Below are 15,982 nucleotides of genomic sequence, written 5' to 3'. Positions count from 1 at the left end.
ATTGTTTGAATTTTTCAAAATGAGCATCTATGCTTATACTACTTGTGTACCTAAATAAAGGAAATTTCATCAACAGATTATATCCCAAATACAGCAATAGACCATAGAAGCTACTTATTTTGCTGATGTTTTAAATTTCCATCTGGCAATGTAGGGTAGCAATGTTTACAGATTCAACTTAATATCTGAACTTACCACACAAAACAAAATATATTTGACATTTTGGGATGAAAGACTGACGTTAGATACAGTACTTTAAAAATGATCTCACAGAATTAGATACCCAAGCTATTTGAAAACTGTTTTCTGAGGGGTTTTTTTTGGCTTTGTTTTTTGTTTTTGTTTTTTTCTCAACAGAGAAATCCATTCAACCATGAAGACTGGAACCTGATTTTCTTGTGTATTTCTGCAGTGCTGCAATGCCTGGCATATAGTAGATACTCAAGAAATACTGACTGATGGATGAGTCCGCAGTTTAAATCTTTTTAGTAGCACCCACTTATTTAAAAGCAGGAAATCGGCACGGATAGATGATTGAGATTCTTGTTACCGGCTTTACCAAATGAGGAGGCCGGGAGAGGAAGGGCAGCCCCCTCTTGATACTTACGCAGTTAAGAATTTGTTGAGCACAGCGTTTAGTGGTGTATGTTCTGGTAATCTGTGAATTGAAAAATCATTCAATTTTACAACCAGACAGACTATAAAAGGGAAAAAAGCAAGTGTGTTGTCATTAGTGACACACACACACACACACACACATATATATATATATATATATTTCCTCCCTCCCCCCTCAGACTACAGGAAAGGTCTCTAGTGCAAACGTTTCCTGGCTGTGAAAAGGTGGGCTAATAACTCCATTCGTGACTGTATTTTCACCCGAATCCCTTCCTCGGAGTTTTTTTCCCTCCTCAAGGGAGCAATCAGTAAGTAAACTTTTATAAAATGCTAGCAATACAGTGGCCATTCTATATTTGTGCAATGAATGTTTCATACAAACTCAATACCAGACGGTAGGGTTGAAAAGCACCGAGACTAAAACTATACAAAAATTCAAGTGTTCTCTAGTCCGGGGCAGCCTCTTTACCCTCATTCATCGTCCCTGACACAGTTATTAGGCCGGTGCGAGTCCCGGCGGTCGATCCGAGCCCGGGGCGGGCGACGGGCGGTTCCCGCACAGGCTGGGGGCGTCCTCTCCCGGGTCTCGAGCCTGGGCTTCCTCAGGCTGCAGGGCCCGGGGCTCCGAAGCCCACAGCCAGCGCCTGGCCGCTGATCGTGCCACCTACAGTGGCGCGCACCCGGGGCACTTCCACCTCGGAATTGGGGTTCTGGCGGGACATTCCTACCTACTCTTGGGAGTCAGGTCCCCAAGGCTTTTTCCGCCAGCAGAGGGAGGTGTTCAAGCTTGGCCGCCCGGTCCCCGAAGCCGGAAGGCCCGCGGGGCCGCGGGAGGGCGGGCGGGGCGGTCGACGGAGCGGGAAGTACAAGGAGCGCGCTCCCGCGAACGCAGGAGGGAAGCTGGGGGGCGCGCACGCGCGCCGGGATGAGGCCCGGGCGGGGTCTTACGGCGACGGCAGGAAGAGGGCGCCCTGGAGCCGCGCCGGAGGCCGACTGCGAGCGGGGCGACAGTGGGCGCGAGCGTAGGGGCGGGCCCCGAGGGAAGGCGCGACGCCGAGGGGCGGGGTCAGGCGCGGCGGGGACGCGCTCGCGGGGTGGGGAAGGCGGGGGCGCGGCGGTGGCGGGAGCGTGCCCGGTCCCCGCCCCTGTTTCCCACTCTCTCTCCACCTCCGACCCGCCGGGGCTCGGAAGAGGCTCCGCTCGCCCGTCCCCGGAGCCGCCCTGCTGCCGCCACCCGCACCCTCCGCTCGCGGTGAGCCCGTCAGTGCCTGTACTGTGCGCTTCACCATCTGGGCCATGGATGGGTAAGTGTTCCGCGGCGCGGCGGCCGCGCCGGGCTGCGCTGGCCCCGCTTCCTCTCGGCTCTTGGCGGGACGCGACGGGGCTGGGGAGCGAGGCGCGGCGCCGGCGGCCGGAGGAGCGGCCCCGGCGGAGCCCGACGGCGGGGCTTCCGGGCGTCTCGGTGGGGATCCCCGCATCGCGGAGGCGCTGTCTGCCGCAGCTTCTCCTTCCCCCTCGCATTATGTCCTTAATGTCCGCCCCTTCACAGCCTCACGCCGCACACCGGGAAGCGGAGGAAAGCCCGGTTCGGCCGCCGGTGCCGGGGTCCGCCCTGCGCGCCCAGAGTCCGGGGAGCCCGGCCCGGGCTCCCGACACTTCCTCTCAGAAAATGGTGCGCGGCGCTGGGGGAGGCGGAGGCGGCGCTCGGGGCGGGCGTCCTCCCGCTGGGGGAGTTGCTGTTTACCGGAGAGGTGGGGCGAACGGTGGAGCTTTCCCGGGCGGCTAGGCGAGTGGCCGCGGAGTAGCGAACGGCGAGTGCACGCGTTGGTGCGCGTCTGGGCGGCGACCTGGCTGGGAGCCGCGGCCCCACGCGGGGCCCCGGGCTGCCGGGGACTGGTCGAGGTCTCCCGACTTGTGCTGTGAGATATGTTAACGATTTCTGTACACCAGGCATCTGGACTTGGTGACCATGGACGCTTCCCCCTTCACCGCTGTGTCCCCCAAGAAACTTAGTGAATTCGTGCTGTGTAGGTAAAATATTGTGTACGCGCAATTTTCGGGGAGATTTCAAATGCTCTAAAATTTAATGGAGTCCATGACCAAAAAAAAAATATTTAGAATCACCTATATAAATAGTTCTCTGGGGACTCAGGGAGATGGGGTGGGACCGGACATATTTTATTAATTAAAGAAACAACTATATCAGGATCTTGGTTGTAGTATACATCAAGGTTTTAAAAAATCTCCAGCTTTATTAGAGACTACAAATCCATTTATTTATTCCCTTTATGCATTTGAGGTTTTGTTTGGCCTGTTACCTACTTTTGGTGACGAGATTTCTGTAAGCCTCTTGGCTGTGGAATATATGGAACTTGCTTGAACAATAAAAGCCGTTTACATGTTGCCATATAGTTGATGATTTTTGTCATGCCATGTAAAGAGGATGGAATCTTCCAACAGTTTTTGCCCTTGTTAGATTTCGTTTATCTTAGTTTCACAATATTAAGTGTATATGATAGATGGGATTAACTCATTTGAATGCAGATTACACTCTGCTACAGACATCAAAGTGAAGTTTTAGGTTTTATTCAGATTGTGATCTTTTTAAAACATTTTTATGAAAAATATTTTTTTACTAATCCCCTTGTAATAGGTTATGATGTTCTTTAAAATATTGTTTTTATAATAATTGAGGCTTCTCTGCGAGTATCGCTGAAGTCTTATTTTACATTACCTCATTCAGTTACATTTTATATGTATGCAAAATTTTGCAATCTTAATGATTTGTGTTATGCCAATATTTCAGTTCAGAAAGGCTGTGAAATTAGTGTTTCATTATGTGTAGTTAATTGTCATTAGAAGATTTGACTTGAATATGGAAGCAGGCTAGGTTTTTGTGTCATAAAATTTATAGTTATAATAAAGAGGACTCTTGAGTTTTGTGTCTTGGTTGTTAAACTCTTGGATAACTATGAAGTGCAAGCTTACTTTTTGATCGTATTTAAGAAGTTAACTCTCCATCCTATTTGTGGTTTTAAAGCTAAGAGTGTGTTTATGGGTTTAACTATGTAGCACAATGATAGAGATACTGGAAGGTAAGTTCATTTGGAAGTTCAAGTGGGAGCATGATTTGCTCTTTGCATCAGGACCAATGATCATAATAATACACAATATTATTTTTTATGCGGAAAACATCAGAGTTACTTACCACATTTAAATTTTAGACAAATGAATTTCAAGTTTCAGAAGTCAGGAAAATTAAAAGTCTGCATGGTTATTGTTCGATTTGCATCTTTAACCAATCAAGAGTCATGTATTTGTTTACATTTATGAAGTAATGATGACATTTAGGTTATTAACAATATGTAGAATTTATTTGTAGCTTTCTTTTAGGAGATATGGAGATAAACTGTTAATTGAATACTGTTTCTTTGGGGTTAGATGAGATGAATGTTTGTATGGCAAGACTTTATAGGGGTTTTTACACTCTGGTCTTAAAAGGTGTGGTTTTGTTTTTTTTTTTTTTGGACAGAGTCTCACTTTGTTGCCCGGGCTAAAGTGAGTGCTGTGGCGTCAGCCTAGCTCACAGCAACCTCAGACTCCTGGGCTCAAGCGATCCTCCTGCCTCAGCCTCCCGAGTAGCTGGGACTACAGGCATGTGCCACCATGCCCAGCTAATTTTTTCTATATATTTTTAGCTGTCCAATTAATTTCTTTCTATTTTTGGTAGAGACGGGGTCTCGCTCTTGCTCAGGCTGGTCTCGAACTCCTGAGCTCAAACAATCTGCCTGCCTTGGCCTCTGAGAGTGCTAGGATTACAGGCATGAGCCACCATGCCCAGCCAAAGGTGTGGTTTTGAATACAGTGAATTTTTGCCTTCAGGAGACTAATTAAATTTCTACATTTTCCCACAGCCTGCAAAAGGACCTTTTTCTTTATTTTGGATAGTTAAAAAGCAAACCACAAACCACCAGTCAACATATCTTTCTAGTTCCTCCTCAAATCCTAACTGTCTTTTGTGTGTGTATGTGTTCATTTCCTTCTAGGAGATAATTTATACTTAAACACAGTTTTTACATGCTAGAGTTTTTTTAAAAGCAAGTCTTTGAAAATTTTGATGTCTGAAATTTGATGTTTGTATTTATTTTAGTTCTGAGAGACTGTCTTCACTATATTTTGGTGAGCAGTTTGGGTGGTAAATGCAGATTTGCAAGATGCCTTCTATTTCTGTAAAATCCAAGCACTGGTTTTGTTTCATTTGAAATTTTAGACATGATAATTCATGCCAGTGATTTAAAAGAACGAATTTGGTGATTTCAAGTTTTGATTTATATTTGTTAAATAGAAGTAAATGGATAAATACATATTCATTTTATTGAAGCACAACTATATTTTTCTAAATGATAAAAAATAGTTACGTTTGTTACATTGCTATGAAGAATTTGCTTTTATACTCTGCTGTTGCTAGACTGTCCCATCACTTTTCTTTGTATTAACATTTCACAACTCATCACATTCTTATTTTTATTATTTGTTATTGTAATGCTTTTTTTCCTTTAATCTTATTATCTCCATCTTTTAAAAACTTGTTCTCTAACTTTGTTTTCCATTTTCTCTTTTTACTTTTTCCATACAGTGTTGTTACAGATCTTATAGCAGTCGGTTTAAAGGTAGGAATCTTTTACTCTCCTTTCATTGGCATTTTTATATCTTAGTTTTGGCATTTTTTTTTCCCCCTCAATGGTGAAACCCTCTCACCTGTTCTTTAATGTATCTGCTTTACGGTGTGATAGTCTTTTACTTTTATTTAGCTCCAAAATAAGTAGACCTGTAACTAAGTTTGGATTTTATGTATTTATAAGGAGGAGTTGTAGTATCATATATGTAATATGTGAACAGAAGTTTCACTTAATCAGAATGTTTTTTGTTTTTGTTTTCTTTTAGCTGTTAAATGTAACCTAGGCCCTAATTTATCTTCTTACCATGTCCCTTATATCCTCTTCCATGGATGTGCTTCTGAGTAATAAAATAATAGCAGCTGATATTTTTTCACTGGTTACTGTGTGCCAGGTGCTTCACATATATTTTTACTAATCATTATAATAATTCTTCAAGGTAGGTAATTAATATTCCCATTTTAGAGATGAAAAAATAGATTCAGAAAGTTTGTGTCCAGGATGTGGTACACTAGTGCTCAAACTCATGTCTTCCTGGTTCCAAAGCCTGACTTTTTTTTGTTAGACCTAACTGCCAGCAGTGAGGGTTCTGTCTAAAAGGTGAACAGCCAGAGAGCTGTTTTATATTTGATAATGATTCTTCTAAGTTATAAATCATTTCAGTTTTTGTTAATGTCTTCTAATTTATTGGATTTTTAAATGTAAATCAAGTAAACAATGCACATCCATATGAGGCTTTTAAAATATAAATGAGTGTTCTAAGGATTCCTTTAGTAATTAGCATTTGATATAGCTAAATGGAGAATCTAGTTTTAGAGACCACTTACAGTTCAGATTACCATAGAAAGAAATGATTCATCTTCGTATTATATGTATTTTACATATTACAGATTGACTTATATAAAGTTGTCTCACCACTTTCTGTCCATCTCTCTCATCCCTTTTTGCTAACAATTTCAGTGCTTCTGCTTCATTAGCATTTATTAGATCTGGTTGCGGTGTTCATATTCTCAAAACACCTTAAAAATAATAATAAAGCAAACAGCACTTGACACTAAGAATAGGATATCCAAGACTAGCATAATTGGGAACTACTGTTTATACTGTCTTTTGTTGTGGAGTTGACCTGCTTTGGCAAACTTCGAACATATTTATGAGTTAAAAGTAAGTTGAGTGGCCCCTTTTGGTGAAATACACCTCTTTTTAAGTAATATTTAAGTCAGTTTCTCATTTAGAAATGGTACTCAGCGATTGGAAACCATAGGCTCAACTATAACTAGGATTGCTTTTGGTATCTCTGTAGGTGCTTGTGGGAGAAGAGTTATTTAAAGTGGATATTGTTTTGGTCTTAACAGAAATGTAATTTGTGATTCTAGAGTTTTATCTGGCAAAGACGAATACATGAGATATTTTTAAAACTTACCATTTAGGAGCTAAGGAATTATGCTTGAAGGACTGTCATGACTGTTTTATTGTGGGGAAAAATGTCTTGATAAATGAAACAAAATTTAAATGTTAGACACAGGAGCCGTACTTGAATATAAGATTTGGTTTTCTGGCTACCAGTTTTGTTGTAGCAAGCACTTGGCAAACATAAAGATCAGATCCTACTCTGAAGAGAAGATAAGCTGATTAGTTGACTCAGTAGGCAGTGTCGATACTTTTATAGACTTAAATACTGGAAATATAAAATCATTCATTATCTGGAGAAATTTCTCATAAGATTGTTCTTTCTCGGATCCCATCCAAGGAAGCTTAGTTACCAAGTAAATACTAATAGGCCAATAAGGCTCATATTTCATCTAGATTGTATGAGAGATAAGCTAACAGTTGCTTACTTCTTCCTCTATTTGCTGTCTGAATATGATGACACAACAAATGGTTTTAGCCAGTGGCAAGAGTGGATTTCAGGTTATGTTCCATAAGTTGCTTTCCTGGATTCAGAAGAGTAATATGGACTTTTTAAAAAAGAATTGAAAATACCCTTTAGTATTAGGTTGGTGCAAAAGTTATTGCGGTTTCAGACCATGAATTTTAAATCATTGTAACTAGGCTCAAACACATCTTTATTAATCAAATTAGGAACTATTACAGTCAACACATTTTTGCCAACGAGAAATAAGTTTGTTTATTCCTATAGCGTAAAAATCCGTGCTTTGAGATTCCACAAACTCTTGTAAAGCATTTTCGGCATCCTGCTGGTTGTGGAAGCAAAAAGTTGTCAAAATGCTTGAAGGAGTGATAGTCGGTTGGCAAGAGGTCAGGTGAATATGGCAGATGAGGCAAAACTTCATAGCTCAATTTGTTCAAGTTCTGAAGCGTTGGCTGTGCAAAGTGCTGTCGGACATTGTAGAGAAGAATTGGGCTCTTTCTGTTGACCAATGCCTTCTGCAGGCATTGTAGTTTTCAGTGCATCTCATTGATTTGCTTAGCATACCTCTCAGATGTAATGGTTTCCCTGGGTTTCAGAAAGCTGTAGTGGATCAGACCAGCAGGAGACCACCAGACAGTGACCATGACCTTTTTTGCTGCACATTCGGCTTTGGGAAGCTTTGGAGGTTCTCGGCGCAACCACTGAGCTGGTTGTTGCCGGTTGTCGTATAAAATCTGGTTTTCATTACACGTCACAATCTTATCAAGAAATGGTTCATTGTTGCTGTGTACAGTAAGAGAAGACGACACTTCAAAAACAATTTTTTAACTTTTGGTCAGCTCGTGAAGCACCCACTTATGGAGCTTTTTCACCTTTCCAATTTGCTTCAAATGCCAAACGACCATAGAATGGTCTATGTTGAATTCTTCAGCAACTCATGTAGTTTTGTAAGAGGATCAGCTTCGATGATTGCTCTCAGTTGTTGTCAACTTCCAATGGCTGGCCACTGCGCTCCTCATCTTCAAGGCTCCCATCTCCTTTGCAAAACTTCATGAACCTCCACTGCACTGTACCTTTGTTAGCAGTTCCTGGGCCAGATGCGTTGTTGATGTTGCAAGTTGTCTCTGCTGCTTTAATGACCCATTTTGAACTCGAATAAGAAAATTGCTCGAATTTGTTTTTTGTCTAACATCATTTCCATAGTCTAAAATAAAAATAAAATAAACATCAAGTAATGTCATTAGCAAAAAAATAAAGCAAGAAATGTGCATTAAAATGATGTATAACACAACCACATTTATTTAAGAATGTATTCCAGTATCAAATGGCAACTTTCAACAATGTTAAAATCACAGTTACTTTTGTACCGACCTAATATAAAACCTATTGTTTTAGAGAAGGGAAAAAAAGTTGTTTTTAGAGATTATGTGATTCACTACAATGTGTCATGAGGGCAGTGGTTTTTGATATTTTGTTCTCTATTGTGTTTCTATTGTCTGGTGCATAGTAACCTCTCAGAAATACCTGATGTATGAATGAATGCTAGATTGTCACACAGCTAGTTAGATAGCAGACTTATACTGGAACACAAGCCTTCTCATTTTGCTAGTGTTTCTTCTATTTGGGAAATACCAGGCGGGAAAGAATTTGTTATGTTTTATAGATTGGGATTTTCTTGAATACAGGTAGACATTTTCAGGCAGTTCAGGGCCATACCATGTTATATCTAGGTGTATACCTTTGATGTTCTTTGGGGGTATCAATTTTTTAGCTTTGCCAAAATTAAGAAAAATAGCTTTTGGTACTTCTTATGAAATATTTTATTTCTTTGTATAATTTTTGTATTTTGAAATGCTTATTGAGAAGCAGTGTGAAATAATTGCTATCTTTAATTTTCAGTTCTTTTAAATGAAGAATCAACCAGGTGATGATAAATGATAACTGTACATGTTTCAAGAACATATAAATCAAAATGGCAGCATTTGGGGGTAACATAGCTTTTTGTATATGTACCCAAGTGGACTTTAAATTTCTAGTTTATACTTTCATTATTACTAGCTGGCTTATTTTGAACTCAAATATTTTTCATATTCTTGGTTATTTTTTCAGAATACTGTAGTAGCTATTAAAACATGATTTTTTAAAAATGATGGTCTTTCCTATTAAATGTGTTTTAGTCTTTTTCTGGGTAATCTATTTTAAGTGAGTAGGTGAATATAGAAAACTCACTTGTATAGGAAGGATCGTAATTGGCTTCCAGTAATTATCATACCTGCTGCCACTGTATCAGAGAGAATAATATAGTATATTTAAATTAATTTTGAATGTCAGTTAGCTATTTGCTTGACCAGGGGTTGGCACACTACAGCCTGTTGGCCACATCCAGCTTGCCACATATTTTTGTAAATAGTTTCATTGGAACACAGCCATGCTCATTCATTTCTATGTTGTCTGTGTCTTCTTTCACACAATGGCAGAATTGAGTAGTTGTAATGGAGACTGCAAAGTCTAAAATATTCACTCTGGCCCTTTACAGGAAAAGTTTGCCTACTATTGTGCTTGAACTATAGGAAATACATTATAGAAGGCCTTTGCTGCAAATCCTTTTCCTTTTAAACTGAGCTGTAATTTACATTGAGTGAAACGCAGAAGTCTTAAAGGCACAATTTAATAAATTTTGACAGATGTATCCACTAATATTTCCTACACTTCAAGACTATAGAATACCATTCCAAACAGCACCCTGTTGCCTCTTTCCAGACACAGTCTAGGCAGTTATTCTGATTTCTATCATCATAGATTTGTTTTACCTGTTTTTGAACCTCATGTAAATGATATCATAGAGACTAAGCTCTTTGATGTCTGGCTTCTTTTACTCACCAAAATGGTTTTGAGATTCATCCATGTTGCATGTATCAATAGTTTATTTTTTATTTCTGTGAATATTCGATTATATGACCATATCCCAGTATCTAAAAGTCCATTTTCATGTTGATGGACATTTGGGTTCTTTCTAGTTTGGGGCTATAATGAATAAAGATGTGAACATTTGTATATAAGTCTTTGAGTATATGTATGTTTCATTTTACTCCACATCTAGGAGTGGATTTGGGTTATAGGATATGCATATGTTTAACTTCCTAAGAAGCTTTTCCAGAGTGTAATACCACTTTACACTCTGACCAACTTTGTATTAGAGTTCAGGTTGTTTCACATGCTTGCTAACTCTTGGTGTTGCCAGTCTTTACTTTTAGGCATTCTTGTGGGCTAGTATTATCTCATTTTAGTTTTAATTTGCATTATTGACCTGATGATTGGTGGCGGTGAATATCATTTCATGTGCTTATTAGCCATTCACATGTCTTCTTTTCTGAATGGCTGTTAAGTCTTTTGCCTATTCTTTTAAAGTGGGTTCCTTATGGACAATTTATAGTTGGGTCTTTTTTTTAAAAAAAATCAATCTGTTTTGACAATCTCTCTTTTAAATGGTGTACATAAACCATTCACATTTCAAGTGATGATTAATGTAGTTGAATTACTATACCATATTCATAGCTATTCTATTTATTGCCTTGTTCTTTGCTCTTTTTCTGCCTTCTCTGGCTTAAATAGAGCATTTTATATGATTCCACTTATTTCTCCTCAGCATACTAATTATGCTTCCTTTAAACATGTTTTTATTGGTTGCCCTATACCTTTACAGTTCATTTAAGTCCACTTTCAAATAATGCTACACTGCTTCGGGTGTAGTGCAGGTATGTAATAAGAATATTGCCAATTCTGCCTTTCTGTCCTTATGACATTGCCTATCCTTCATTTCACTTAATCATACATGATCACCCAGTACATTGTTACTATTATTACTTTTATTTATTTATTTTATAGATTTTTGCAGAGACTTGGAAAGTTTTATTACTTTAAATAAACAGAATAAGTATAAAAGATTTTATTTTACTTTCATTTGTTAATTTCCCAGCAGTGTTCCTTTATGCAGACCTGAGTTTCTGATCCATAATGTTTTCCTTCTGGAAGAACAACTTTAAACTTTTCTTGTGGGGCAGGTCTACTGACATTGAATTCCTTGGTTTTTGTCTGACAAAATCTTTATCTCTCCTTTAGTTTAAGGATATTTTCTCTGCATAGAATTCCAGATTGGCTTTTTTTTTTTTTAAGCACTTTAAATATTTTACTCCACTTTCTTTTTCCTTGTGTGGTTTTGATGCAGAGAAAGAAACCTTTGTAATTTTTGTCCTTATACCTCTATAGTTATGATATTTTTTCCTCTGGTTTGTTTCACAATTTTTCCTGTCTTTAGTTTTCTGAAGTTTGAATGATATGTTTCAAGATGATGATTTTTTTTGTATTTATCTTGCTTGATTTTCTTTGAGCTTCTTGGATTTATGGTTTGGTGTGTCTATCATTAATTATGGAAAATTCTTGGCCATTATTACTTTCACATGTTTCTTATTTTCTATACTTCCTTTTCTCTAGAAAATATTAGAAGATATTCTAATTACATCTGTGTTACACATTTAAAATTGTCCCACAGTTCTTGAATGTTCTGCTTTTTAAATTTTTTTCATTCTCTTTTCTCTTTGCATTTTAGTTTGGGAAGTTTCTATTGAAATATCTTCGAGCTGATTGATTCTTAGCCATGTCCAATCTACTGATGAACCCATTAAACGCATTCTTCATTTTTGTTAGTGTTTTTGATTTCTAGTATTTCCTTCTAATTCTTTTATAAAGTTTCCATATCTCTGTATTATCTATCTTTCCTGCATGTTACCTACTTTTTTCATTAGAGCTTTTAACATATTGATCATAATTATTAATATTTTAGACCCCCTCTTATAATTCCAAAATCCATGTCCTGTTTGACTCTCATCCTGACACTTGTTTTGTCTCTTCAGTCTGTGTTTTGTGGTTTGTTTTTTTTTTTTGGTACCTTTTTAATATGCCTTGTAATTTTTTGTTGAAAGTCAGACATGATGTTTCAGAGAATAGGAACTGAGGTAAAAGGCCATTAGTGTGGTCTTATGTTTTTCAGGCTAGGAATTTCTGTAATGTCCATGTTTTTGTCTCCTCCTCGGAGTCTGAGATTTGCTGCTCTTTCAGCTGTAACCATTGCTGTTATACTGGAGCCTTGTAATGTGGTAAGGTGTTGGAGAGGGGAAGTGGTCTGTAATCTTATGATTAAATATCATCCCTTTAATTGGCCTGTGTCCCTGGTCTGTGACCTTCCCCAAGTGTTTCATAGGTTTTTTCCCTCTTTAGGTAAGACAGGAAGGTTGGCGGGGTGGGGGTTGGGGGGGCTGGAGTTGAGGAAATGCCCTTCCCCTACATTGGCCTAGGTAAAGTCTTTAATTTTGGAGAACACTTTTGCTGTCAGGCATATTTCACAGTGGTTAATGTCTCCCTCCTCCTGCTAGACACGGGAAGGGACCTTTCTCTTACCTCTTCACTTTGAGAACTTGGTGGGGTTTCTTGAGGAAAGTGTGGGGTCTCCGTAAGACTACAGGCTCCAGGGGTTTCTCACTCTTAGGCTAGTTCATACTAAGCCTCCAGCAGTTGTTCAAAGTTACGATTTAAGTGTTCCTACCAATTTATGTCTCCAGCTTGTGCTCCTGGTAAGGACAGCAATGGATTCACCCATCTCTACAGATTTTGAGGTGGTGAGGCCTTAGGACCTCACTTCTGTGATGAGTCCAAAAATAGCTGATGATTTTGTATGTTAGGTATTTTTCTTTTTGTAAAGACAAAAGTGACAACTTCCAAGCTCTTTACTAACCTTTCAAATAGGATTTATGTCTTTATTATTGAGTTATAAGTGTTCTTTATATATTGTGGATACAAGTCCTTTGTCAGATATATGTATTGTATTTTCTCTCAGTTTGTGGCTTGTCTATTAAATTTCTTAATGGTGTCTTTTGATAAATAGAAGAATTTAATTTTGATACATTTATCTTCTTTATTTTTGGTTATGGCTTTCTGTATCTTATCTAAGAAATCTGCATAGCCTAGGGGTATGAAGGAAAATATTCTCCTTTATTTGTTTCAAGAAGCCTTGTAGTTTTAGCTTTTATGGTTAGGTTTAAGATGAATCACAGATTTATTTTTGTGTATGGTATGAGTAAACAGTCCAGTTAGTTTGGCACCATTTGCTGAAAAGATTTTCCTTTCTGGACTGAATTGTGTTGGCACCATTATTTGAAAATCAGCTTACCATATGGGAGTGGGTTTATTTCTGCATACTCTATTCTTATCCCTTTATCTGTTTTTCTATTCTTATGTTAATATCACACGGTCTAGATAACTATGGGTTAAGTACTGTAGGTCCTCCACTTTTATTCTATATCAAAATTGCTTTAACGTCCTAGGTCATTTGAATTTCATTTTAAAATTAAAGTTAGCTTTTTTTTTTTTTGCTAGTTGAGACAGGGTCTCTTTCTCAGGATCTTAGCACACTGCAGACTCAAATTCCTAGGCTTAAGTGATCTCCTACTTCAGCTTCTGGAGTAGCTGGGACTACAAATGTACTCTACCACGCAGGCTAATTAATTTTTTTTTTTTTTTTTTTTGGAGAAATGAGGTCTTGCTATATTGCCCACGCTGGTCTCAAACTCTTGGACTCAAGCTGTCCTCCTGCCTCAACCTTCCAAACTGCTGGGATTACAGGCATAAGCCACCGTGCCTGGCCAGCTTGTCATTTTCTGGAGAAGCTCAGATTTTGATTGGGATTGATTAAGATCTGTAGATCAATTGACATTTCAACCATCTTTTTTTCTTTTTAATTTTTTCCTTTATTTTAAAAATTTTAATTGACAAATAATTATATATGTTGATGGTGATGTTTTAAAATATGTATACATTGTGGAATGGCTAAATTAAGCTAATTAACAGGTGTATTCACATATTTATCTTTTTTAATGGTGAGAACACTGAAAATAATACTCTTAAGATATTTCCATGTATACATTAACTATAGTCACCATGTCACATAATAGATCTCTCGAACTTATTTCTGCTGTCTACCTGAAATTTTGTGCCTTTTGACCAACATCTCCTCATTTTTACCCCCACCCCCAACCCTGGTAACTACGGTTATATCTTTGCTCCTATGAGGTCATGCAATGTTTTGTCTTTCTGTGCCTGGCTTACTTAACATAATGTCCTCTAGGTTCATCCATGCTGTCTCAAGTGACAGGATTTCCTTCTTTTTAAAGGCTAAGTGGTATTCAATTTTGTGTATATACCACGTTTTGTTTATCCATTCACCCCTTGGTGAACACTTTGGTTAATTCCATATATTGGCTATTATGAATAATGCTGCAATGAACTTGGGAGTGCAGATGTTCTTTGACATACTGATTTCATTTCCTCTGGATATTTTCCCAGTAGTGGGATTGCTGGATCATGTGGTAGTTCTATTTTTAATTTTTTGAGAAATCTCCATACTGTTTTTTTTTAATGAGTGTGCTAATTTACATTCCCAGTAACTGTACAAAGATTTCATTTTCTCCACATCTTCACCAACACTTGTTATCTTTTATCTTTTTGGTAATAGCTATTTTAACAGATGTGGAATGATATCTCATTGTGGTTTTAATTTGTATTTCCCTGATGATTAGTGGTGTTGAGCACTTTTTTATGTACCTGTTGGCCATGTGTGTGTGTGTTCTGAAAAATAACTATTTAGGTTTTTTGCTCATTTTTAAGTTGGGTTATTTGTTTTTTTCCTGTTGTGTTCATTATATATTTTGGATATTAACTCCTTATCAGATATATGGTTTGCAAATATTTTCTCCCATTCTGTGGTTGTCTCGTTACTGTTGATTGTTTCTTTGCTGCGAAGAAGCTTTTTAGTTTGATGTAAACCTGTTTAGACTTCTATTTTTGTTACCTGTACTTTTGGGGTCGTATCCAAAAAATTATTGCCCAGACCAATGTCATGGAGCTTTCCCTCTGTTTTCTTTTGGTACTTTTACAGTTTCAGGTCTTACATTTAAGTCTTTAATTCATTTTGAGTATATTTTTTTTTATGTGGTATGAGATAAGCGTCTAATTTCATTCTTCTGACATTTTTGAGGAATGCAGGCTTGTTACTGAGCAGGATGTCCCTTGGTTTGAGTTTATCTGTTCCTTCATAGCTAGATTTAGGTTTTATATTTTTGGCAAGAATACCACAGAAATCATGTCATGTTCCTCTCAGTCTATTGTATTAGAAAGCAGAGGAGGAGGTTGATTTGTTCTCTTGTTTGTGATGTTAGCTTTGGTCACTTTTTTAAGATTGTGTTTGGTTTGCTTGGTTTTCCACTGTACATTTACTGTTTTTCCTTAAGTAGTTTGTGAAGTGATACTCTGAGATTACCTTAATAATCTTTGAATTCTCAAACTTTTGCCTACTAATTTTAGCATCCGTTGATGATTCTTCCTGAATCAGTTATTAAAATGATAGTTGTGGTTGGGTGCAGTGGCTTTTACGCATGTAATCCCAATGGTTTGGGAGACTGAGATGGGAGGATCACCTGAGGCCAGGAGTTTGAGACCAGCCTGGGCAACATAGTGATACTCCTCTCTAAAATAAATAAATAAACTAGCCAGGCGTGGTGGCATATGCTCGTAGTCCCAGCTACTCAGAGGCTAAGGCAGGAGGATCCCTTGAGCCCAGGAGTTTGAGGCTGTAGTGAGCTGCGATCACATCACTGCACTCCATCCTGGGCGATAAAGTGAGACCCTGTCCCACGGTGGGGGGTTGAGGGGGGAGTCATGGAAAGCAAAAATAAATAGAAGAAAAGGAAACATGGTCATACTATGA

At 38.5% G+C, this 15,982-nt stretch overlaps 1 protein-coding gene across 2 annotated transcripts in view; it reads left to right on the top strand.

Moving 5' to 3' along the window:
- The first annotated feature begins 1,726 nt into the window (after positions 1-1,726).
- Positions 1,727-15,982, top strand: part of PTBP3 (polypyrimidine tract binding protein 3) — a 91,316-nt gene continuing 77,060 nt past the window's right edge. The window contains exon 1 of one of the 2 annotated variants that reach the window (XM_012641186.1): positions 1,727-1,922. The gene's annotated coding sequence lies outside the window, so the exon portion shown is untranslated. Of the gene's footprint in view, positions 1,923-2,593; positions 2,646-15,982 lie in introns of those variants that run through there. The other variant, XM_012641187.1, reaches the window with a different exon arrangement.

The sequence above is a fragment of the Propithecus coquereli genome, unplaced genomic scaffold (assembly GCF_000956105.1).
Source record: "Propithecus coquereli isolate 6110/MARCELLA unplaced genomic scaffold, Pcoq_1.0 Scaffold163, whole genome shotgun sequence".
Lineage (NCBI taxonomy): Eukaryota > Metazoa > Chordata > Mammalia > Primates > Indriidae > Propithecus > Propithecus coquereli.
This window is presented reverse-complemented; position numbering and strand designations above follow the sequence as displayed.